The sequence below is a fragment of the Vicia villosa genome, linkage group LG2 (genome assembly GCF_029867415.1).
Source record: "Vicia villosa cultivar HV-30 ecotype Madison, WI linkage group LG2, Vvil1.0, whole genome shotgun sequence".
NCBI lineage: Eukaryota > Viridiplantae > Streptophyta > Magnoliopsida > Fabales > Fabaceae > Vicia > Vicia villosa.
In genome coordinates, this window is record NC_081181.1 from 130,298,007 (window position 1) to 130,323,174 (window position 25,168).

Genomic DNA, 25,168 nt, shown 5'->3' on the forward strand with positions numbered 1-25,168 from the left:
CACTTACACCAAGGCTTTATAGTATAGTATTCTATCGATTTATTTTTAATTCTTTTGTTTGTGTTTAGACTCAAATTTTGGCCCGATTACGTGGAGTCGCATTTGGTAATTCTTTAATTTTGATTGATTCAACATGCCGGTTGTGCGGTAATGATTGTTCAAATTTGTCCGTTGCAAGGTACTCGTTTATCGCTTTCTATAGCATAGCATGTTTATGAGACTTTTCATTTGTACAATTTTCATACTATTCATTCTTTTTGCATAACTTGCTCATGACTTGAATCACAATTAGTTTTTCCTTTTTACCATAAATGTGAGGTGGCTTTCCATTGTGTATATATGTGAGTGACCGACATTTCTTGTTTTAACTGGATATTATTATGTTTAATCTTTCGTCTGTATTGATTTTGTGAATGCACGAAAGTGATCAAGGCACTTGTTTGATTTTGAGCACAACTACCATAAGCCAAATGTAATTTTACCTTGTGAGTGTGTGACCATTAGTATCCCTTTGAGCCTTTTTGTCATTGTCCATTTTTTATTTTTATTTTTTGAACTTGAGACATAGTTCACCCTTTTTGATGGATTTTGATTATCTTTGTTTTCTTGACCTTAACTATGATGTTTAGTTGTATTTTTACCTTGCCTTAGAAAGTAGGGAGTATTCACTTTATGTTATGGTTGAATTCAAGTTGGGGAGAAGGTGTTTGCCTCTTTATGATGTGATTGATATGAGGTAGTGGAAAGAAAAGAAAAGAAAAAGAAAAAAAAAATGTGAGAAAGAAAGAAAAGAAAAAGAAAGAAAAAAGAGAAAAGTTTGAAAAAGAAAAGAACAAAAAGAGTTTGGAATAAGAGTGTGCTAATAAGTATTATGTTTTGGTTTGACAATTTGTGATGAAGAAGAAAGTTGGATTGAAATTGTATTGTTTGAAACTTTGTGGAAGTAATTACTCCCTTAGGTTTAGGCAAGTTTTTGTTTCGATTAGCTTTAGGACTTATCATTTGTTTGTTAACCGAGCCACATTAGAACCTTGAAAGCCCTGGTGATTCGTGCCGTTGCAATTTCGATACTATTTTTTGATGAATGCATAATTTTGTCTATTGTTTTCAAGATTGTTGGATGAGTGTTCAAAGTCCTCACCTTTCGGTGTTTTTCATCTACCGATGAGTTTTTGCTAGGCGTGATTCATTATTGAGTTTGTTTTGTTTTAGGATGTTTTGTATGAATTTTTGTACTCAGGATTCGTTTCGTTTTCATGTTGTCGTTGTAGGATAGTGGTAAGTATTTACTTTGTTCGTACGTTTTTGTTTGAACCGTACAATTGTTTTGTTTTTCCAAATCTTGTCGATTCTTGATTCTTTGGATTTTTACTTTTGCGATTTGAGTGTTTGGCCCTGTTTGAGGACAAACAGATTCTAGTTGGGGAGAGTTGTTAAGTGCCAAATTGTAGTTATTTTGTGTATGTAAATAGTGGCACTTATCAATGCTTTTTGTTAATACCGTTTGAATAATCCCCCGTTTTTGTGTAATTACGTTTACTTTACGAATACTTGTATTTTCATATACTTTTATACCGTTTGATAGTTTTGTTGTATTTTTGTAGGTATTCTTGCGTTTTCGGAGCCTTGAGGAATAAAGTGTCGAAGACACGGCTGCGAGAGCAAAGAGAAAATAATTCTGCTGTTCTGGTGCAGGGCGCTTCGCGCGCTGTAGGGCGCGTTGCGCCCTCTTTGAGTTTGAAGAACATAGTCTGGCAGAAGTTAGGGCGCGTCGCGCCGGATTAGGGCGCTTCGCGCTCTAGGGCGGTTTGGTAAATTTATATAGGGCGCGTCGCACTGAAATAGGGCGCGTCGCGCCCACTGCGAAACTCAGTTTTGTATAAATAGTTAATAACAGATTTTTTAGGTTTTTTGATCACCTCTTCTTGACAAGTTGAGCTCTGATCCTTTTTTGGTAGTTTAGAGGCTTAGGAAACACCATTGGGTGCGACGTCATGTGGATTGATCATGGATCTGACTCGATTTCATTGTACCGGTGAGATCTTTCCGATTCATCTTCTCTCTTCCCTTTGTTTCATTCCAATGGTGGGTGTTGTATGTATATTTCTACTCTTATTGTATGTATATTTGTGGATCTTGGGATCGTTTATATATTCGCTTTACAAATCTTCATTGTTGTTGTTCTTGATCTTTTTGCTTAAATGCTCTGGATTTGTGTTGTTGCAGACATGGACGCCATAGATCTTGATTAGGAATGATAGCTGTTAGTTTCTGGGTTGCAGACATGGATTCAGGACTAACAATCTTAGTGGGTATCGAGTCTAATGCCTCCGTGTTGTTTGTGTCGGTGGAGAAATCGCTGATGTGAATAGTATGGTTGAGCTTTCGTCGGTGTTGCAGACATGGACACCGATGCGGCATCTCGAATGATGCCCGGTGATGTTGATGCGTATTGTGAGTGTCGAGCGATAGATCTTCAGATTTAAGTATTCGACGGGTAGAACGAAATGCAATTCCATAACTATTTCTCTTAGACTATTGAGATTGTTTATCTGCTTTTATTTACTTTTCCCGCATTTACTTTCCGCACCTAATTCATGAAACTTAGAACACGAGATAGTCGAACGGCAGTTCTTCTCACCGATCTCTGTGGACACGATAATTCCCGGATGAATACTTCCAAATCTTTTATTGCTTGCCGCTTTACCGCTTCAACACTTGCTGAGAATGGAACTTGTCAAGGAAATAACTGCTGTTCCCTTTGACACTGAATACAGAAGAATCCCTGTTGCAGGCTTCTCTACTTTATTTCAAGCAGAGCTTTGCCAGGCTGTTAAATTCTATTTGGAGGCTTCTGTAAGAAATTCATCGTCTATTGATCCTGCATGGATTCGTGGAAGAGTGCTTCCTTCTCAAGCCGACCTCAAGAAGGAGGATAAGAAGAAGCGAGAGAAAAGGCTAAAGAGAAAGGTTGCAGAAGAAGCTGTCATGAGAGAAACAAGGCAGAAGGTCACTTATGACCTTCTTAAGGTTGATTCCTTTGAGGCAATCTGAACAGGTAACTTCTCCAGGCAAGTGTACCAACCTCCACCTATCCAACCTTCCCCTTATGAACCTCAAAATATCCTTACCTCTACAAATATTCCTCAATCACCTCCTTCTGCACAAACTCCTACCCCCATATCACCTTTACCTAATAGCTTGCAAACACCATCATCTTCTCAAGTTCTCAACCCTACCCCCCTTAACTACCATCCTTTCCACAACTACAGATATACCTTCCTCATCAACCTCCTTCACTGATATTCCATCTTCCTCAACCACTGCACCTCCATCTTCTCTATCCCATCCCCTAACCACCAGAAAATCCAACCCCTACTGCCTTCTCTACCCTGACTACAAATTCACCTTCAACCCTCCTGAACCTGAACCTATCATTTGTCTGGAGTTGTTCAAAAGTGAAGTGATTAGCAGGCTTGACCTTCTGAGCGATGCTTTCCTCAATGGTCTTGATGATGTTTCTACGAGAAACTTCTGGAGAAGCTTTCGCCAGGATTTTCAAGTAGGAGCAATGGGAGTTCAGAAGAGACTAGTGGCTGCTGCCCCTGGTCATGCTGGTTACCTTCTGGAGGGTGATAATGGTATATAATACCATCCCCTCAGAAACAGGGTTGCTGTTGAGGAGAAGAGGTTTATGGATGAACTGGAAGAAGCAAGAATTGCTGCTGCAATGGAAGCTAATCCTTGCAGGGAAATTGTGGTCTGGAAACCTCAATATCCTGTTCTGCTCGGAGATTTCAGGACTCTCTTTGACTTTCTGAGGGAAAACCCTTCTAAGGAAGACCCAAGCTTGGTCATTCCAGAAGTTGTTGACCCACCAGAAGTTGAAGGTCCTTCTGCTCCTAGGAATCTTGCTGCCATTCTTCAGGCACTTGAGAATGGAGATTCTGAGGTTCCTGCTGCAGAGTATGGAGATGCTTCTATAGAAGAAGCTGATGCTGATCATGTTGCTGAAACAATTCCTGTTGAGGAAAATCCTGCAAATGATCTGATCATGGAAGCTGCGGATCAGAATGCCATCCCCTTGGAAAGAAGTTGTGAAGCTTCTTCTGATGAACCTTCCCGTCTTGCAAGGACTTTGGAAGTTATTCAGAAGAACCAGGATGAGCAGAGATCAATCAACGCTGAGTTTCGTGCTTTCATGGAAAGGCAGAATGAGAGCAACAGTGAGATTCATGATATGCTGGCCAAGATCATGTCGATGGTAGGGTCATCTTAGATTGAGTCTTAGATTGTTTCTTTTTTGCTTTGCTGCATCTGTTTTTCTTTGCATCTTCTCTTGCCCTTCCTCTTGTACTTCTGAACTTTTTCTCCATGCTTAATGAATTTTTTATGTTTTTGATGTTATGACAAAAAGGGGGAGAAAATGTGATAAATGATCTGATTTATTTTATCAGTTGCTGGGAGAAAGGCTCCACATTTCTAACAGAACTTGCAAAGTTCTATGTCTTTGAGTGTTGTCTTTCAGGAATTGAAGACCCTCTTTAAAAGCTCAACATGAGAAGCAAAGAGATGGGGAAAAGCAATTCTATAAAGAATCAAGCTCTTGGAAATTGAAGCAAGCTGAGTGCTATAAAGCTTCAAGAATCAGAAGCAAGAAGGAAGAATGTTCTGATATTCTGATGATAGAATATATTTTCATTCTTATTCTTTATATGTTCTGATGCATGTTTTAGTTACAAAATATGCTCTGAAACATTTTATGTTTGTATGCTCTGATACATAATTGTTATACCCCAAAATTTGCCCGCATCTTTTTTCAAGAAAACTTCAATCTAAAAATTAAGAGTTTCATATAATCTTGGATTTTCACATCCTGATTTATGAATACTTGATTTTTAGAATTTTTTCTTATACAGTATTTTGGCTCGCTGTTGAATTTATTCTTATGCAAACGCCAGTTACTGTTTATTACTTCACACACGCTATTTATTTGATATTTATTTACAGATAAATAGTACTGACACAATTGGTACAGAGATAAATCCTTTGCAGGCGCAAAGTCCGGGATTCAGACTGTACTGGTAAACAAGTACATTATTATTAATTTTTGTTTCCCACTAACTCTTGTACTATATTCCATTATTTTCAAAATCTCTTTTCAAATCTTTTTTTCAAAAATCAAATCTTAACTTTATTCTACACATCTCTCTTTTTCCCAACACTATCATACACTTTCTTTCAAATCTTACTTCCACTCAAATTTTCCTTTTGTACGGAATCACTTCATTCCCCAACGTCTCTATCCTTCTTTTCATTCTATAAATACCTCTCATTTTTCCATAAAATCTCACATCAAAATTCTAAATCATTTCTCAAATTTCTACTTCATATTCATTCTCTCTTCCTCCCTGGCAAAATTGCGAAGCGGATGGAAACGTGTTTTCTTATGGTCATCACCATTGCTACGGTGATCATGTGCTTCTTCTGTCTACATAGTCCTGAAAAATGTGGACCTGCGATGGTTACACTCCCGATCATCTATTTTCTGTTGGTCATAGCATGGGTTATTAATCGTCATTCTTAAAGTTTGCCGTATCTCTTATTTTCTTAAATGTACCGTTTATTCGTCGTACTGTCCATTATAGTATGTAATGTTTGTACTGTCAGTATTAAATGTTGTACTATTTGTCATATTGTTGCTTAATTATTCAGATAATATTTTGTGTGTTTTCTGCCAGTCAAATATTTATGTTTCTGTGCATTAAATGATTTTTAGGGTTATTATCGGTAATTTTGCTCGCGTACAGTAAATAATAATTATTTATTATGTCTGTGTTTTTTAACAAGTCATGTAAATAAACTTTCATCTTTCACATAAAACAAAAACAACAAAAAGAAAATTAACTTTGACTGTTGATTTTTCACTCTAGCTGTTACATGCCTGAATAGTCAGTTGACAGTCAAACTGCTGACAGTACAATTCTCTGTGTTTTGTACCATCAATCAAATCAAACTTTTGCATTTCAAAATTCCAAGATTTTTGTCCTAGAAGTCTTCTGAATATCACATGATTAGCAGAGACTCAGCACTGCACAAAAATCAGGTACGCTTAACTGTCTCCTACACAAACAGTCCCTGATTAGGGTTTATTGTTTTTTCAGGAGAAACAAGTTTTTGAGACCTCAAATGGATTTCATGGACCTCCATACATCTCAAAGTACCATCATACAAATTTTCAAACTTCAATTCACTCAGACGCACCGTCAGCAGCTCAAACAGTCAACTGACGACCCGTTTGACCAAAAAAGTCAACAGACAGTCAAAAATGAAATTTTTTTGTCAACATCCATATTTTGTCAAAGGATTCATCATTTGATCATTGGATGATCATAATTCATCAAGGAAAGATCAAAAATCAACAAAACCCTAAGATTCAAAATTAGGGTTTTCTCCTAAAAAGTCAACTGAACTTTGACTGGTCATAACTCTCTCATCCTTCATCCAAAAAGTTCAAACCAAAGCTCATTTTGAAGGAAATTCAATTATCTTTCAAATGCAATTGATCCCATGGTCATTACATTCACCATTTGAAAAATATGAACAAAGACATTACAGGTCATTTTAAAAGTCAACAAAAAGACACTTTTTTCAAAAGGACACACAAGGAGCATCAAAAATCATTTTGACATGAGACCAAAGACATTGGTTAGAGGACTCCTTGAGGTTTCCAAAAAGTGCAAGATCTCCTTCATATGACAAAAGTTGAGGGATTTACACCTTGTTGAAGTTGGCTAAATTTTGGGAAAATGCATAAAACCAACATTGCTCAAAAATGTATTTTTTCCAAATGGGGCCAAGTTTTCATGGTTCAAACATGTTTGCCATGATATAATGGGCCTCCCACGACCAAGACAAAGCCCACACCATTTTTATCCATTTTTGGTTTAATTTTATCCTATTTTAAGATTAAATGAAAATGGAAAATGGAAGGATAATGGATAGCTTAGTTTCTAAGCATGAGTCATCCAAGAATCTTTAATTTTCTGCAGAAGATTGAGGTACAAGGCAAGAGCATTGAAGAGAAGCAAGACTTGGTCAACAATTCAAAGGTTTTAATATAAAAAAATCAAGAATTCAACAAAGGCAACCAAAGGCTTCTTGGCTTCAATTCTAAGCACAACATAGCTTATAAATAGCTTAGAGTACTTCACAAACAAAAAAAACACGAATTCAGAACAGAATTTATGCTTGTAACCATACTTGTAATCACTTAAAATTTTCAAAGAAATTCCAAATTCAAATTTTGAATTCAAGTCAGTTTCAATACAAACTAAACATTCAAACACCTTCCTCAAGTATCACTGAAACTATTCCAATCAGTTTCAAGCCTTGAAACACTCAGAATCGTCCACGACACCTCACGGTTTGCTCGAACTAAAACTTACAAAAATCTCATCACACATGCATGATTAGCAAGATGTAGATTCATATTTAAGTTTAGTTTGAGGTCCTAATCATTTCTGGAAACTTAATTGAAGTTTGGACACCTATACGAAGAACCACCATTTTAGGGTTCTTACTTTTAAATTTAGGGCTTTACGATCCATGCAAAATTATAAACTCTAAATAGTACCATTAAACTCACGTGAACAAGACGAACCAAACCATGGCATCGCGCCAAATTTATATTGATGTTTGCTTGCATTCGCTATTTTCAACAGGTGTAAAAGGTTGGAGTTTTTACACCACCTGCAAATGAAAGGTGTAAAAGATCCATACTGGGGAAGAAGATGATGCGTGGCGTCCTCTGATTGGCTGGAGGGCGCGCGCGTGTTTTTTAAACTGACCTTGGATTCAGTGTTTTGCAGGTGTGTCACGTGCTATGGTCCCTCATGCTTTTCACCATCAGATCCATCCATCTCTCAATCCAACGCATCAAAACACTCATCCTTACCATGGACTTCATTTAATTCCCACATCTGATTACTATCTTTTTATTTTCTATTTTTATTTTAATTTCTTTATAAAATTAATTAAAAATAGTTTTAAATATCCAAAAAATACACAAAAAATATTTTTAAGTTTCTAAAATAATATTTTATTTTCTGATATAAAAACATTTTATTTTTCTTCATAATTTAAATATTTTGTATAATTAATTAGATAATATGCATATATTTATCTTTTAATTATTTTCAACCAATCAAAAATCATAAAAAATTTGTTCTTTATATTAAATATTGTTTATATATCATAGGCTAATTTTGTACATATTTAGAATAATTTTCTCTTTAAGTTTTAATTATTTGTGTAATTATTTATATAATTATGTATTAATTAACTTAATAAATTTCAAATCAATTTCAAAAATCCCAAAAAAATTAGTTTTGTTTTAAAATTAATTAACAAGCATTTTGAACATATTTTGAACTTAATTTCTAGGTTTGAAATTTATTTTCATCTTTTTTCCTCATTTTAATTTAATTAATCATGCATTAATTATAATTAAAAACAATCATAAAAAATCCAAAAACATTTCTTTTATTTTCTTGCAATTTAAATTCCTAGATAAATGTATAGGTTGTCAAATTCATGTAAATAGCGTAGTTTACATTTCCTGCACAATCGATGTAATAGCGTAGATTTACTTTCCGCATTTTACATTTCCGCATTTTAAATTCCAGCACATATAAACTGCGTGTATGCCAAAGATAAAATTGAATCGTTAGATCACTAACTTCAAAGATAAAATATCTGAATCCAAACACAATCACACTTGCACCTCTTAGGGTAATCCCTTTCTCATTCTTTTCAAAATCAAAATCAAATTCTATTATTTCAAACGCAAAATCGAACTTTTGTTTATATCCGGTGAAAAGATAGATTTTTAAAGGAAATAGGATAAAGACCTTATAACTCAGGGTAGACCTCCTAATTTGCTTGCTCAAATCAAAACAAACAAATCTCTCATGTATCATTGTTTTTTTTCAAAATAAAACTTTCAAAAAGACAATACTTTGTATATATTCAAACAAGGATCATTACGAAGTTAACGCTCTTTTTTCCAAAGCATCTTTTGAAGGATAAAAACACTTTGTATACATCCGCACAAGGATCATTACAAATTCAATTTACAAAGGTATTTCAAACCACATACGAGCATTTCAGAGCAATTGAAAACAAGTGAGCTAAGCAAATTAAAGAGCCCATGGATAACCATGGATACAAAGGGTGCTAACACCTTCCATTTGTATAACCTACCCCCTTACCCAGAATTTCTTAAAGGTCTTTTTTCTGTTTCTTTTATAAACCTTTCCTTAATTGGATAAAATAAAAGGTCGGTGGCGACTCTCTGATTTTCAAACACAAAAGCAGAAACAAAAAGAGTCAGTTCGCGTATCTCTCCGCGAGAGGTATGGCAAAAAACCGAGCGCGCGACAATAATTATATGTTCTGATACATATTTTATATTCTGAATCATTCATGCTGACTTTTGTCGTTTAGTTTGTTCTGTAACATTTCAGGATGTAGAGATGCTCTGATGATGCTCTGGTACATTCAACAATGTTCTGATACAATCTAGCATGCAATGACTCAAGAAAATATTCAAGCTCTGAAGCTGTCCAATGGAAGCAAGAATCAGAAGCTATGAATATTCTGAAGATCTAGGAAATTCAAGTTCTGAAGCTGTCCTACGGAAGCAAGAATCAGAAGCTGTGAATGTTCTGAAGATCTAAGCATACGTGAAAGTCTCTACTGAAATACTCAGGGAAGTCTTTTATTTATAAAAATTCTCCTAGTATTTATTTCAGGGGGAGATTATTTATCTCAGGGGGAGATTGTTAATCTCAGGGGGAGACATATTCACACATTGTCTATATGCTTATGCTACAGCTGTGTAATTGTCTTTAGCCGTCTGATATTCTAATCGCAAATTCATATCATTTATGTATGTTTTTGTCATCATCAAAAAGGGGGAGATTGTTAGAACAAGATTTGTTCTGATCAATATTCTTAGTTTTGATGATAACAAGGATATGAATTTTGTACGAGATAATGTGGTACTCTAATACTATGCAATTTCCGTTTCAGGAATTATACAAAGAGTATGCACAAAATCAGCGCAAGAGGCAACTGACTCAGAAGGTTCAGCATGCAACATCAGAACATGGTCTGGCAAGACATCAGAAGATGGTCAAGCAGAATCAGAACATGGGTCTATGGAAGCATCAGAAGAACTTGAGATTAGAAGTAGAAGCACTGAAGTTCTCGTGGTATCACGCTCATAAGCACTTCAAGGTCAGAAGACAAGAAGATGCTCTGCACCAAGCTGTTTGACTCTGATGACATTCAAACGTTGTTTACACAAACATCAGATCAGAAGCAAGTACTAGACTGGCAGGCTACGCTGACTGACAAAAGGAACGTTAGAAGTTATTAAAGGCAACGTCAGTAGACACAACGGAAACAAGGCTCGAGGTAGTTGACAAAAGAGTGAAACATTAAATGCAATGTTGTACGGAATACGCAAAGCATTAAATGCTCCCAACGGTCATCTTCTCAAGTGCCTATATATATGAAGTTCTGATGAGAAGCTCAATACAACACTTGCGCATTAAACTGAAACACTGTCAAATTCAAAAGCTCTCAAACTTCATCATCAAGCTCACTACATTGCTGTTGCAATATCTTAGTGAGACTTAAGCTTAAACTTTAAGAGAAATATCACAGTTGTGATTATAGCTTTTCAGAAGCATTGTAATACTCTTAGATTTTGTTTACATTAAGTTGTAAGAACTAGAGTGATCAGGTAGATCAGAATACTCTAGAAAAGTCTTAGAGGTTGTCTAAGCAGTTTGTACCTAGAGTGATCAGGTTGTGATCTGGATACTCTAGAAGACTTAGTAGTTGGCTAAGTGGAAAACCATTGTAATCAAGTGTGATTAGTGGATTAAATCCTCAGGTGAGGTAAATCACTCCAAGGGGGTGGACTGGAGTAGTTTAGTTAACAATGAACCAGGATAAAAATCATTGTGCAAATTGTTTTTATCTTACAAGTTTTAAAGCTACACTTATTCAAACTCCCCCTTTCTAAGTGTTTTTCTATCCTTCAATAATATATACCTGATCCCAAAAATCAACAATGTCGGCAGAGACGATGTTTAACATGTGTTTCATTACATAATACTCACACTCATATCCCTATGTTTGTTTCCTCGTCTACAAATTTAAGCATTTCATGAATATATATATATATATATATATATATATATATATATATATATATATATATATATATACAGTGGCGGATCTAAGCTCCGGCCAGACTGGGCATTTGCCCAGGCTCTACCTCAAGCCGTGGCATCACTTCTAACAACCTTCCATTCAATCTCCTTCACTTTCACATCAATATTCCTCACTTTCATCACACCATATATAACCAACATAATTTCTATGTCGTGCCGCCGCTTCCTCCACGTCTCAGCCGCCCATGACGCTGATCAGTCTCTCCATGAGTCGCCACCGGAATCCGCCCATCGCTGCCACAGGTAGTCTTGTTTTTGTCTTTCCCGTTTTTCATCATTTCCATTTTTTGTTTGAACTGAAAAAATTTGTTGGTTTGTCTGGTTATTATGTTCTCAATTTAAAAGAAATATAGGGTTCATGTTCATGTAAGTCATGAATTCACATCAAAAAGATAAAAAATACATGTCCATGTAAGTCGTGAATTCACATCTAATGCGTAAAAGTACAACTTCTGATCTTGGCTGTAAGGTGTTCGATAGAATGCTTTAACCAATTTCTCGCCTCTTTTCGCTTCAATTCTAACTTCATGATGTTGAATTGTTGTTGTTGTTGATGATTGTTGTTGTTACCGGTTGTGGTTTATGAATCGGTATTGAATTGGAAGTGATTCATTGTTCAACTAGGTTCAACTTTCATCACGATAAAGTGACTATAGAAAAATTGGAAGTGATTCATTGTTCAACTAAAGCTCAAGTGGCTTTGGTTTTTACAAAGGGAGACAAGGCTGATAGGATTGAGAAATTGAGAGATGAATTGGAAGTAACATAGTTGAAAAAACAATTGTTTGAATTAAGAAAAAATGTTGAGAGTAATTCAAACTATTGTAAATAAGTTAGGAGGTGCAGATTTTAAGATAGCATATCAGAAGAATTTGGTTTCATCAATTTGTTCATCCACTAATGTAATTAGAAAAAGAATAGTGAAGCTGATGCAAAACAAGAACATATGGACTTTGTTGAGTACATCATGAAGCAAAGGAATTTCCACTCTTGAAGGGATTGGCTGGTTTGGTTTAATGACAGGATTTCAAGTAGGTGCAACAATAATTTGAAACTAGTATTGTTCTTTGTTTAAAAGAATCGTGTCTTTCAATTTTTTTACTCCTGGTTATTCTGTTAGAAGTATATAATATATGCAAGTATCAGAATAGTTGCAATTGATGTTTTCACATGCACATATTGGTAGCAGTTTTGTGTATACGGATGTATACAAATTTATTGCAATTTATTTAATCACATGCACATGCTGTTTTTTTCTTGATGTTCATACAATACAAGACCAACATATAGTGAGAGATTAGACAAAACTCTAGTTCATAATTATGCAGGCTAAGGTTGGTAGAGAAATGTAGTAAAAAGAGACCTTAATATGTAACTAAGTACATCAATATAATGAGTCTCTTTTATTATATATTATATACAATGTGAATTTGAGCTCTTTAAATTTTTGCCCAGGCTTCAGAATTTTTCTGGCTCCGCCACTGTATATATATATATATATATATATATATATATATATATATATATATATATATATATATATATATATATATATATATATATATATGAATGTCAAAACTTAATCCACTTATCTTAGGCTTACAAAATGCGAGTTTTTTCTTGAATTGCTCATAATACAGTGTCGTTCCACAACCCTGTATATTAAAAATAATATAAAAATATTACACGCTAAACTAATTACAAAGTCAAAGAAAATATAACTAAAAATCTCATAAACATAAAGTTACCTAATAATAATTTGTTTCATACTATCTTCAAGTGGATAGTGTAAGGAACACAGTGTAGTTACCATATTCGTGTGAAGATATATAATAATCAATTGAAAATGTTCATTGAATGAACACAAGCATATATTATTAGTTTTCGCAAAAACATAAAAATTAACTATAATAGAGAAAGCATAATTTCAAAATTACGCACGCGTTGAGAAATGGTACTAAGTAACCGTCTTTTCCCTATCTAATCGCGATGTTATGTATGTTTCAATCTATTTTGGAGAATTATTTGTAAATTCAATACTAACTGGATTCAATAATCCATAAGTATCTGATTTATTTAATTATAAACAAACATAAGAATATACCTAAATGGTTAAATAGAATTCAAAAAATAAGTGAGGAATTAGTTCTATACAAAACGATTAACATACCATAATGAGATATTCAATTTTATATACTTACATGCACCAAACATATAGTAACTATATGTCGAGCCACCAATTTCCAATGATCATATCCTTTATATCTTTAGGATCGACATAGAAACACTCTAACTCTCGATCATGTTCTAGCTCACGGGGAATTAGTTGTGTCTTATCGATAAGGTAACATAACATTTTTTAATATGATCCTTCTGAAGGAGTCAATAACTCGTTATGGATCTCGTTATTTCAGGAAACTGATCATCATCATCATCATCAGGAAATTGATCAATTTCCACATATAACAGTTCTTTCAGAAAATTGATCATCATCATCACCTTCATGTGTACACTGTAGGACGGTTTCACTAATTCTCTACATCATAAAAATAACAGGAACACAAAATAAAATCAAGACAATATATATCATATATTTTAGATATCTCAATATTCTCACATACCGCATATAACTCTTCCATGTCTTTTCCGCGATTTTCCTGCTCCGCTACTAACGCATATGCAAATTCTTTCTTCTGACTTTCCAAATTCCTCTCAAAATCTTCAATCATTTCTTTTTACACCTGTCCAGTGATGTTTCTAGATGTATCAAACCACTCTCAGCCGATGTCATCTCTAACACCACAGACATGCCCAACATGCTTCTTTGTTCCGATTGCTTTTACTAATATGTCATGTCGTGGTTTTGGAACAAAGGAACCTTCATGGACTAACACAACCCACGAATTGAAGGATAGAAAAAAACTTAGAAAGGGGGGGGGGGTTTGAAGAAGTGTGACTTTAAAACTCTTAAGATAACAACAAATAACACAGTTATTTTTATCCTGGTTCGTTGTTAACGAAACTACTCCAGTCCACCCCCTTAGAGTGATTTACCTCAACTGAGGATTTAATCCACTAATCAATCTTGATTACAATAGTTGTCCACTTAGAAACACTCTAAGTCTTCTAGAGTATACTGATCACACCTTGATCACTCTAGGAAATCACCACTTAGAAACTTCTAAGTCTTCTAGAGTCTACTGATCACAACTTGATCACTCTAGGAACCTTTTACAAATCAATGTAAAATAAATGTTTACAAGAGTATTCAAATGCTTCTTAGAAAGCTATAATCACAACTGTGATATTTCTCTTAAGTTCTAAGCTTAAATCTCACTAAGATATTACAAGTGAAGTGAGGTTGAAGATGAAGTTTGAGAGCTTTTGAAATTGACAGCATTTCTGTATTTTTGCGCAAGAGTTATGTATTCAGCTTCTCATCAGAACTTCTATTTATAGATGTTTGAGAAGATGACCGTTGGGAGCATTTAATGCGTAGCGTGTTCTGTACAGCTCTGCATTTAATGTTTCACTCTTTTGTCAACTACCTCGAGCCTTGCTTTTACTGCTTCTACTGACTTTGCCTTTTGTAGCTTCTAATGTTCCTTTTGTCAGTCAGCGTAGCCTGTCATCTTGTACTTGCTTCTGATCTGATGTTTGTAGATACAATGTTTGAATAATCAGAGTCAAACAGCTTGGTGCAGAGCATCTTCTTGTCTTCTGACTTTGAAGTGTTTGAGCGTGATACCATAAGAACTTCAGTGCTTCTGCTTCTGATCTCATGTTCTTCTGATGCTTCATAGACCATGTTCTGATTCTGCTTGACCATCTTTATACAAAATTCATATACATTGTTATCATCAAAACAAGAATGTTGATCAGAACAAATCTTGTTCTAACATGAATCCTACACAACATGATAATATATACATTGTTAATTACCAAAGTGATTTAAATAAAACATAACATGAGCACAACAAGTCCTACTTATAATTTTCTCAACGACTAATCTTGAGACATCTAAAGTGTAGTCTCCATTTGGTCTTTGTCGAGCCCTCTTCTATGGGTGTACATGGGCCGCTTTGGGTTGGGTTTGGTCAAACCCAATATCCAATCCATATAGGACATTCTAGTTTTAGTGACGTAAACTAACCACCCACAATAACAATGGGCAAGTTTGGGCAAACCCACTAATTTTCTGGTTGGTTGGGTTGGATAATGGGTTACCCAAATGATTTTTATGTTTTATTAATATTAAACGACTAAAACACGTTGATTTAATAGCCAAGACTAAAACTACATGCATAATAATTTTGTGGGGACCAAGACATGCCACTTTTTTTATAGTGACCAAAATTAAAATTTGGTAATTTATAAGGACCAAAAATATATTTAACCCTAAAATAAATGATAACATCAACTAATAAAAATGATCAAAAAATACTAACAACAAACTAAAGTTGCATGACATAAAATTGTATTAACATCAAAATAATCAAAGAGTGAAATATCCAAAATTAGTTAAAGTAATGGTTCACTAAAATAGTTAATGTTCAAGAGACTAAAATTGCAACAACTAAATCATTAATCATCAAAATAATTAAAATTGTAATAATTAATGTTTGATTAGTGGGTCAATGGAATTGTTGGGTTGGGTCCGATTTTATCCAAAACCAAATTATTTTAATAGTTTTTTTAGTTTTTAAACCCATATCCACTTAATTATCCGGCCTAACCCACTTTTCTAGATTTTTTGGGTGGATTTGACCGGATTTTGTGGGTTGACCCAATCCATATACACTTGTACCCTCTTCCACTTCTCGTATCGTGATGGTGGGGATGTGTCCCAATCAAATGCCCTCTTACACAAAGTTTGTGAAGGAAAATTTATCAAACAAATGCAAGCTTGACGATAATGAAAATGTAGCGCTCACTAAAGAGTGTAACACCATCACTCAAAATAAGCTAGTTCCAAAGTTGAAGGACCTATGGAGTTTTTCAATTCACTGTGTTATAGGAAATACGATCATTGAAAGAGCATTGTGTGGTTTAGAGGAAAGGTTCAGTTTGATGTCCTTTTCGATTTGTAAAAGACTGGACCTCAGTGAGATAAAGGTCATAAAAATTGTCATTACAATTGGCTGGCAAATCCATAAAATATTTAGTAGGAATACTGGAAGATGTCTCGATAAGGATTAGTCATTTATATATACCTACCAATTTCTGTAGTCATGGAAGAGGACACTCATATCCCAATCCTCTTAGGTAGTCCTTTCTTGGCCATTGTTGGAGCGATGATTAATGTAAATAAATGAAAACTTACTTTTGAGGTGGGAGACAAGAAAATAGAGATTTTATTGTCAAAGTTTATGAAAAATCCATCTATTAGTGATTCATGTTGCCAAGTAGATGTCATTGATGAATGTGTTGGAGAGTATTCGTTAGACTCACTTATGACCGATGGGTTCGAGGTGTGTCTGATTAATAACACCAACCTTAAGAATGACAAATCTCAAGCGTGTGAAATATTGTTGGATAAAAATTCCATTGTTCAAAACTAATACTTAGAAGTGCTTACAACAAAGAGTCCCAAAATTGAGAGCCAATAAAAACCAAAAATAGAACTAAAATTGCTACCACAAAATCTCAGGTATGAATTTTTATAGGAGGAATTTAACCATCTGGTCATTATAAATGTCGACTAAGGAAAACATGTAGCCGAAAAAATACTAGTTGTCTTAAAGAGATACCCAAAAGCCATAGGATACACCATTGAGAACATGAAAGGAATAAGTCTTTATGTTTGTATGCATAAGCTTTTGCTAGAGGAGGAATATAAACCTTCTAGGGAGCATAAATGGATATTAAACCCAAATATGAGGGAGGTGGGGAATAAGAAGATGTTTAAACTTCTAGAAGCTAGGGTAATTCATCTCATTTCAGACAACAAGTGGGTTAGTCTCATTCAAGAAGTACCTAAGGAAGGTGGAATAACCCTAATTAAGAATGAGAAAGATAAGTATGTAGCAATCAAAATTGTAACAGGGTGGAGAATATGCATTCACTATCGAAAGTTTAATAAAGCCACTCAAAATGATCATTTCCCACTCCCGTTCATCTATTATGTTTGAACGCCAAGGAAAAACTTGCATTTTTTCTATTCGAATACGTATTCAGGATTTTTCCAGATCTATATTCATCTTAGCGATCAAGAAAAATGACCTTTACATGCCCCTACAGTACATTTTTACAGGCGAATGTCATTCGGGCTATGTAATGTGTCATTACATTCCAATGTTGTATGATGTCGATTTTCTCAATTTACTGGAAGGCAATAAGGTAGTTTTTATGGATGACATTTTGTTCTACGAATGCAGTTTTGAAAATTTTCTAGCTAACTTATAAAAAGGGCTTGAGAGATGCGTAAAAATTAACTTAGTTCTAAATTGGGAGAAGTACCACTTTATGGTTAAGGAAGGCATAATACTTGGACATTTAGTGTCCAAGAGAGGGATAAAGGTAGACTAAGCCAAAATTAAGGTTATAGAAAAGTTAACACCTCCTACATCTGTCAAAGAATTCAGAAGATTCCTGGGTTATGTAGGTTTTTATCGTCGGCTCATTAGATATTTCTCTATAATCCCTAAACCCCTGATAGGTCTGCTAATGAAAGATGTTGAGTTTAACTTTAATGATAATTGCTTAAAATCCTTTCAAAAACTAAAGAATGATTGATCTCTGCACCGATAATGCAAATTCCTGATTGGAGTATCCCATTTGAGATCATGTGTAATGCTAGCGACTACGTTGTAGACGCTGTTTTGGTCCCGAAGAATGATGTAAAGATGAATGCCATTTCTTATGCAAGTAAGACTATAGATGAGGCACAAATTGATTATGCAACAACGAAGAAGGAACTTTTAGCTGTTGTGTTTGCAATTGACAAATTTCCTTCTTACTTGGTAGGTTTGAAATAAATAATTTACACCGATTAGTTATTAAGTACCTCACGAGTAAAAAGGATGGTAAGCCCAAGTTGATTTGTTGGATTTTGTTGCTTCAGGAGTTTGATGTATAAATCAGGGATAAGAAGGGGACCGAGAATGTGGGTGCACATCATTTGTCTAGGTTGACCGACATAAGAAAAGAAGAGTTGTCTCTGGACAACTCTTTTCCTAATGATAAGTTGTTTATGCTAATACATAGAGAAACCCCATGGTATGTTGACTTTGTCAGCTACTTTGCACTTTGAGTCCTTCCTCCATATATGAAGTAACAGCAAAAGAAAAAAATGATTTAAAGCATTACTACTAAGATGAGTCTCTGCTAGCAGTGTTTTAAAAATTGGACCGGTCATCAAACCGGTAAGGGTACTGGATTACTAGTTCATTGGTTGAACCACCGAGTCACTGATCAAACTGCATGACTAAATTGGATTGATCCGAATAACTCGGTTGAATAAACCAGTCTCTATTGCAATATTATATATTTATTAAATCGCTCGAACCTAATGACTCTGTCTCTAAAAAATATCACATTACCTACAAAATTTTAAAATTTCAAAATATCAAAATTTCACATGTTTATTCTTTACATTCAAGTTCTAAATATAATCATCACTCACAATAAAATAATACAAAATATAAACTTAAATAAATTTTAAACCATGTCTAATTACAAACAGGGAAAAAGTTGTTTCGAATAAGGTTTGAATAAAGTCTAATTATATTTTAATTATTTTTTAAAAAAAATCATGAAAACAACATCGTTTTGTACGGAAAAAAAGAGAGCATGCATTTGAACCACCGATTTTGGCCGGTTCTCACCGGTTCAATAGCATATCAGGTCCAGCAATCAGACCAGGCCGATTTATTCCTAAAGAGGAAATAGAGAGTATCATGACCCACTGTCGTGCTTCTGCTTATGGAGGACAAGCCAGTACTTCTAAAACCGCTAGAGTGAGACCTTAAAATGTGTTGCTATCTCTCCCTTGGAGTGGATCTACATTTGCTTCCACTAGTACCTGAAGTATGTCGTTAAATGTAGAGGCATAGACTACTTCAATAGCCGATGGAGGTTGGACCCGATTATAATGCTTTGATTAGGATGTCGTGAGCCCCCTCTTTTAGATTGTGGTTTTGTTTTCGCTATTTTAGGAACCACATATCGTGGACGGTTGGAGTTATGAGTCCTTTCTGCCAATTTGTCATTGTGACTATTTTAATAGGTGGTTGATTGTTATTTGTCATTCTTACAAACAATATTTATGTTTCTTTCCAATATTGGGGAATCATTAATCCACTTGATTGTAAATGTAGTCAGGTTAAAGCAACTTCGAGAATAAGAATTCTTCGTAGTGCGTAACTCAATACTCTAATACCCAAATTAATGATTATCGAATATGAGAGGTATCAAAATTAAAAATTCATGTATACCTAGATTTATTATGGGTGACCTCTTATATATTAGGTTTATCATAGTATAAAACTCTTAAATTATATAACTAAAAAATTATTCTCAATGAATGATTTAAATAACACTATTTTAAAAAATCTTTATTTTATTTTTTAAAAAAACTTAAATAAGAAAATACATGAAATCCAAAAAGAATATATCTGATTTTACAACCTCAGAGTCCAATATATAAGAAATATAATAGGAGTTATTTGGATTTTGGCTATTGGTTAGTGAGGTAAGGATATTTTCCTTCTTTTATTTTTTTTACAAATCTACCATTTAGATTGTTTTCACCAACACATTTGAATAAACACGATAACAGTAGGACTAGGAGGAAGTAATTGAAAATACACAATAAGAAATGACGTAGAAAACTGAGCGCAAGAAAGCAATAAGTCTGTTTCCACTTCACAACTAAATAATAGCATAAAAAACTTACTTTCAGAAAAAAATTTAAGGTCCCACCGAGAATTGAACTCGGGTTACCAGATTCAGAGTCTGATGTCCTAACCGCTAGACCATGGAACCGGTGATGTGCATTTCTTCAGCTTTAACATGTTTATAAAAATAATATATTATTCTAAAATTATGATAGTATTTAATAGTCTGCTGTCAGCTCATTTAAAATAGGGATTTAATGGATATGTCCAGACAGTTTAGAATAGTTTTATACTATTATCTAATAAAAAATTATTAATCTATCATATCATTAATTTTTTTAAAAATAAAAAATGATTTAATTGAATAATAGTTGTGATTGATTGATAGTATAAAATTATTTTACACTGTTGTCACTGTGAGCGCATCACCCTTTTTCTCCTAAAATATTGTAGTAACTAATATCATTTGTCAACTTCACGAGCTTATAAGTTTGGGTAAAAAGAATTAATAAAAATAAATGCTTTTAAATTTCTTAAAATAATTTCTATGAAGGCTCTGTTTGGTAAAAATAACGGTTGACTAATAAGTTATCTGATAGCTTATAGATGATGGCTGATGACTGATAGTTTATAGCTTATTACTGATGGTTGAAAATAATAACTGATAAGCTAATTGAAGTGTTTGGTAAAATTAGTGGTTCAAATAACTTATAAATGTAAAATGACATAAAAGATATTTAATACATAATTATTTAATTTAAAATTAAAACAAATTATAAATGATAAAATTGAGTTTATGTTTAGATAATAAGGATAAAAAATTAAGAAAAATTATAAGGTAAAACATTATTTGAAAAATAAGCTATAAGTTAGTGATGAGAAGACCGTTACCAAATTATTTGAAAAATAAGCTATAAGTTAGTGATGAAAAGACTGTTACCAAATTTGTCCTATAAACTTATAAGCTATATAAGACATAAGCTCAAAGGTCCCACCGAGAATTGAACTTGGGTTACCAAATTCAGAGTCTGATGTCCTAACCGCTAGACCATGGGACCGGTGGTGTACATTTCTTCAGCTTTAACAATTTTATCAAAATAATACATTATTCTAAAATTTTGAAAGTACTTAATAGTCTGTTGTCAGCTCTTTTAAAATATGAATTTAATAGATATTCCCGGACAGTGTAAAATAGTTTTAAACTATTATCCAATAAAAAATTATCAATCTGCCATGTCATTAATTTTTTTAAAAATAAAAAATAATTTAATTAGATACATGGTTGTAATTAATTGATAGTATAAAATTATTTTACATTGTCCTAAAATTATCACCCTTTTTCTCCTAAAATATGAACTAATATCATTTGTCAATTTTTACTATCTACGAATTCACGAGCTGATAAGTTTGGATAAAAAGAATTAATGAAAAATAAATGCTTATAATTTTTTTAAAATAATTTTTATTAAGGCTCTGTTTGATAAAAATAACGGTTGACTAATAAGCTATCTGATAGCTTATAGCTTATAGTTGATGTAACACTCTTCTATACCCCGTGGAATACAAAATAATTTCAGAGTAAAACATGTAAAAAGGATGCTACAACTCCTTAATAAAAATTTAAAACCATTGTCATGTTTTTCCTATGAACATAATTCAACATTAATTCACCAAAATCATGTTTAACGCAACGGAATAGAATTTCAACAAAATTAAATAATGTCAACATTGATTACCAACACCAAAGAGTCATCGACTCGTAATTCAACCAAATTTATTCAAACAACTAAAAATAAGAGTTTATTAAATAACTTCAAGCTAAAAGAACGTCCCCCAGTGTTACAAGACCAAAGCATGACACCCGATACGACTGAAACTAAACGAATTAGCTTTACGAGCTATCCTCACCAAGCACAAAAGTTGTTACTCCTTAATCTGAAAATGGTCAACAGTAACGGTGAGACATATTTTATATTTTAGAATTATAACCCAATAATTCACAAATAGAATTAAACACAAATCACTTCACCACATCATAACACTGGAATTCATCCACTCATGTTATAATGAACATACATACTAATGCAAATGAGAGACTATGCATGTGGTACCAAAATCTTGGGATAAATCTATCTCACCGATCCAAACACAACTGAGATACGGCCACCGCCAATTAACTAATTCGACACAATGGGAATTAGCTTCCACTGATCCAAACACCACCGAGATACAGCCACAATTATGATTATGAATGCATGCACACATGTAGCATACTAATCATCAACACCAATTACGATGAACAATATCATCCCAACATAACTCACCGATATCAACACCGAATTTAATATATTCAGGCTTCAGCACCATCAAGTAATCATATCATACATAATTCACACCGAATATAACGTTAACATCACAGTTATGTCACTACCACATCACCACATTGTCACATTTATCAAATTATACACATAATGTACAAACACACCATAACGAATTAAATCGAGATTTTCAAAATAAAATCAGATCACTGCTCGTTTAACCAATTTATTAGATAGAATACTCAGTTACCTTTCCAACACCCAAAATGGCGACTAAAACAAACATGCGGTTTGAAAGATATGAACTTTTCAAAATATTTTTTTCAAAAAGTTTCAGTGTAACTGGTTACCAAAATGGCGTAACCGATTACACCTGACAAAAATCATTTATTTTTCAAAAAGGCTTCAGTGTAACCAGTTACCAAAATAGCGTAACGAATTACACATTGACGAAATCAATTCGCTATTCTCAAACTAACACCTAATCGGTTACAGCCCCGAGCGTAACCGGTTACGAGACCCCAAAAACTCCATTTTAGCTATTTTTTCGCTGCTGTAATCGATTACGACCCTGAGTGTAACCGGTTATAGCGTACCAGTAGCAGAAAAATCCTATTTTGAGAGCATCTCATCTTCTCCAAATTCAAACGAAACGCACCAAAACATTTACAACATTAAAACAGTACCAATTTACATATTCTAACACACTTTTATCTTGCTTTGGGGTTATCTAACATCAATTATATTCCATAATCAGTCAATTTCATCAAAATCATTCTGTCTACCTTATAAATTCCAAAATCCCAAAACTTCTAATACATTCAATTGGGAAGAACAACACACATAATCAATTCTATCACTCATAAACTAATAATATAGGCTAGAAGGAATTAGTCCTCCCTTACCTTAACCAAGAATCTTGAGAGATCCTCTTCCTCTGCTTTCTCGTATGCTGAGTTCTTCTCCTTCTTCCTCTTTGTTTTCTATTTTCTTTTCTTTCCAACTTCCTTTAATTATATGAAAAATAAAATTAATTTAGTAAGTCCTATTTGCTTACACCTCCCCTTTACTACTAACCATCAAACTAAGCCCAATTACTTTATTTTTCATAATTTTTCCAATAAATCACTAAAACTCCCAATAATCCAATTAATAATTTAAATTCCAATTAATAATTTAAACTCCAATTAAATTAAATAATGGAAATTATGGGGTGTTACAGTTGATGGCTGATGACTGATACCTTATAGCTTATGACTGATGGTTGAGAATGATAACTAATAAGCTAATTGAAGTGTTTGGTAAAATTAGTGGTTCAAGTAACTTATAAATGTAAAATGACATAAAAGATATTTAACACATAATTATTTAATTTAAAATTAAAACAAATTATAAAGGATAAAAAAGGAAGAAAAATTATAAGCTATAAGATATAAGTTAAAATGCTATTTGAAATAGCGTCTGAAAAATAAGCTATAAATTAGTAAAATAAGCTATAAGTTAGTGATGAAAAGACCTTACCAAACAGATTTAAATTGTCATATGAGCTTATAAACTATAAGATATAAGACATAAGCTCAAAATCACGTCTTATCAAACAGAGCCTAAATATAAATAAAAAATGAATATTTTGTTAAAACTTGTCTTAGTTTAGGGATTAAAAAAATATATATCACCATCATATATAGAGGTGGTAGATGGACATTGCGACTAACATGTCCGTCCTATTTAGATTTGTTCTTTAAAATTGTGCAAAAAATAAGGTGGAATCGATAGAATCTAATAAATTATGTGAGTATAAACTCACGAACCCAGTACCTCAATGTCCCATGCATGAGCACTTACCACTAAGCCAATTTATTTCATGTAATATATTTTACTACTTAACTTTATATATTACATAATTGTTTGCATCATATTTTATATTTTCATCATCTTTTTTCTTTAAACTAATTTATATTCAACAATATTATTTATTTAGAAATTTAGATGAAAATTATAACTTTTTTTTACATGTTATATCGTTTACATGTTTAATATTGTAAATTATAACTTCTTTTTTGACATATTAATAATAATATAATGTGTTTTAATTATTCTTGACATATTAATATACCAAAACTTAATTTGAGTTTATTTGTTCAAATATATACTATATATTACAAATTAATTTCAATTGAATAAATGAATTAAAATTAATTTTTGACATATTATAATAAGATAATATATAGTATATATTTTGTTATAATAAATTAATTTTTTCAATAAAATAATATATTTTAATTTCTGATATATTATAATAAACTGAATTTAATTTTTAATATATTGTAATAAAATGAAATTAATTTTAAATATATTATATATAGTTGAGTAAATAATTTAAAATTAATTTTTACTATATAATAATAAACTGAAATTAATTTATAACATATAATATATATTTGAATAAATAAATTGAAATTAATTTTTGACATATTATACTAATTGTTTGACTATATATTAATTTTACTTTTATAATTTGACATATAATACTAATTGTTTGACATATTATGCTAATTATTTGACAAATTAATTTTTGCATGTATAGTTTAACATATTATACTAATTGTTTGACATATTATAATAATTATTAAAATAAATTGAAATTTCTTAATTTTTTGAAAACTTGGTATATATATTTATTATAATTTATTACTAAATTAAT

The 25,168-nt window shown here is 32.9% G+C and overlaps 2 non-coding genes across 2 annotated transcripts; both read right to left on the minus strand.

The window, feature by feature from the left end:
- Positions 1 to 20,222: 20,222 nt before the first annotated feature.
- On the minus strand, positions 20,223 to 20,294 carry TRNAQ-CUG (transfer RNA glutamine (anticodon CUG)). The gene has a single exon. It is a non-coding gene; the product is annotated as a tRNA-Gln (tRNA).
- An 838-nt stretch (positions 20,295 to 21,132) lies between these two features.
- On the minus strand, positions 21,133 to 21,204 carry TRNAQ-CUG (transfer RNA glutamine (anticodon CUG)). The gene has a single exon. It is a non-coding gene; the product is annotated as a tRNA-Gln (tRNA).
- Between the last annotated feature and the right edge of the window lie 3,964 nt (positions 21,205 to 25,168).